The sequence below is a fragment of the Schistocerca americana genome, unplaced genomic scaffold (assembly GCF_021461395.2).
Source record: "Schistocerca americana isolate TAMUIC-IGC-003095 unplaced genomic scaffold, iqSchAmer2.1 HiC_scaffold_47, whole genome shotgun sequence".
Taxonomy (NCBI): Eukaryota; Metazoa; Arthropoda; class Insecta; order Orthoptera; family Acrididae; genus Schistocerca; species Schistocerca americana.
Window position 1 is genome coordinate 1,342,501 of NW_025726203.1, and position 2,500 is coordinate 1,345,000.

General features: G+C 59.4%; 1 pseudogene; it reads right to left on the reverse strand.

Moving 5' to 3' along the window:
* Nucleotides 1–2,500, reverse strand: part of LOC124584338 — a 6,343-nt pseudogene that overhangs the window by 2,969 nt on the left and 874 nt on the right.

The window sequence follows — 2,500 nt, forward strand, 5'->3', positions numbered from 1 at the left end:
TGATCTGCAGCCCCAGATGGGCGAGGGCTGCGACGGCTGCGTCGATGAGGGACTGCAATCCCCTCGCGGTCGATGCAAAAAGCAGGACGTCATCTGCGAAGGCCGCAGCGTTAACTCTGCGACCAAGGATCCGAGCTCCGATGTGGGAGGGAAGTTGACTCAAAACATAGTCCACCGCAAAATTGAAAAGGAGGGGGGAGAGGGGGTCACCCTGACGCACACCCCTAGCCGGCTGCAGGGGCACGCCCACGTCGGCGCCGCCCGCTATCACCGTCGTGCTACCCTCGTAACACCTTTCGACGTACTCAATAAAGCAATCCGGCAGGCCATGAGCCCTCAGCACGGGGCGGAGGGCGGCATGGTCCACCGAATCGAACGCTTTAGAGACGTCGATCGATGCCACAAAAACAGAGCGACAGGAGCGGACTGCGTCGGTGAGAGCAGTGTCCAAGATGAAGGTGTTTTCCAACATCCCATCCCGGGGGATGAGTCATAGAGAGTCATAGTTACTCCCGCCGTTTACCCGCGCTTGCTTGAATTTCTTCACGTTGACATTCAGAGCACTGGGCAGAAATCACATTGCGTCAACACCCGCTAGGGCCATCGCAATGCTTTGTTTTAATTAGACAGTCGGATTCCCCCAGTCCGTGCCAGTTCTGAGTTGATCGTTGAATGGCGGCCGAAGAGAATCCGCGCACCCGCGCGCCCCCGGAGGAGCACGCTAAGGCGGACGCGGCCTCGCAGCAAGGAAGATCCGTGGGAGGCCAAGGCACGGGACCGAGCTCGGATCCTGCACGCAGGTTGAAGCACCGGGGCGCGAACGCCGCGCAGGCGCGCGCATCCTGCACCGCCGGCCAGCACGAGGCCAACCAACGGCGAGAGCAGACCACGCCCGCGCTAAACGCCCGCACTTACCGGCACCCCTACGGCACTCACCTCGCCCAGGCCCGGCACGTTAGCGCTGACCCACTTCCCGACCAAGCCCGACACGCCCCGATCCTCAGAGCCAATCCTTATCCCGAAGTTACGGATCCAATTTGCCGACTTCCCTTACCTACATTATTCTATCGACTAGAGGCTCTTCACCTTGGAGACCTGCTGCGGATATGGGTACGAACCGGCGCGACACCTCCACGTGGCCCTCTCCCGGATTTTCAAGGTCCGAGGGGAAGATCGGGACACCGCCGCAACTGCGGTGCTCTTCGCGTTCCAAACCCTATCTCCCTGCTAGAGGATTCCAGGGAACTCGAACGCTCATGCAGAAAAGAAAACTCTTCCCCGATCTCCCGACGGCGTCTCCGGGTCCTTTTGGGTTACCCCGACGAGCATCTCTAAAAGAGGGGCCCGACTTGTATCGGTTCCGCTGCCGGGTTCCGGAATAGGAACCGGATTCCCTTTCGCCCAACGGGGGCCAGCACAAAGTGCATCATGCTATGACGGCCCCCATCAACATCGGATTTCTCCTAGGGCTTAGGATCGACTGACTCGTGTGCAACGGCTGTTCACACGAAACCCTTCTCCGCGTCAGCCCTCCAGGGCCTCGCTGGAGTATTTGCTACTACCACCAAGATCTGCACCGACGGCGGCTCCAGGCAGGCTCACGCCCAGACCCTTCTGCGCCCACCGCCGCGACCCTCCTACTCGTCAGGGCTTCGCGGCCGGCCGCAAGGACCGGCCATGACTGCCAGACTGACGGCCGAGTATAGGCACGACGCTTCAGCGCCATCCATTTTCAGGGCTAGTTGCTTCGGCAGGTGAGTTGTTACACACTCCTTAGCGGATTCCGACTTCCATGGCCACCGTCCTGCTGTCTTAAGCAACCAACGCCTTTCATGGTTTCCCATGAGCGTCGATTCGGGCGCCTTAACTCGGCGTTTGGTTCATCCCACAGCGCCAGTTCTGCTTACCAAAAGTGGCCCACTTGGCACTCCGATCCGAGTCGTTTGCTCGCGGCTTCAGCATATCAAGCAAGCCGGAGATCTCACCCATTTAAAGTTTGAGAATAGGTTGAGGTCGTTTCGGCCCCAAGGCCTCTAATCATTCGCTTTACCGGATGAGACTCGTACGAGCACCAGCTATCCTGAGGGAAACTTCGGAGGGAACCAGCTACTAGATGGTTCGATTAGTCTTTCGCCCCTATACCCAGCTCCGACGATCGATTTGCACGTCAGAATCGCTACGGACCTCCATCAGGGTTTCCCCTGACTTCGTCCTGGCCAGGCATAGTTCACCATCTTTCGGGTCCCAACGTGTACGCTCTAGGTGCGCCTCACCTCGCAATGAGGACGAGACGCCCCGGGAGTGCGGAGGCCGCCGCCCCGTGAAGGGCGGGGAAGCCCCATCCTCCCTCGGCCCGCGCAAGGCGAGACCTTCACTTTCATTACGCCTTTAGGTTTCGTACAGCCCAATGACTCGCGCACATGTTAGACTCCTTGGTCCGTGTTTCAAGACGGGTCGTGAAATTGTCCAAAGCTGAAGCGCCGCTGACGGGAGCGATTAT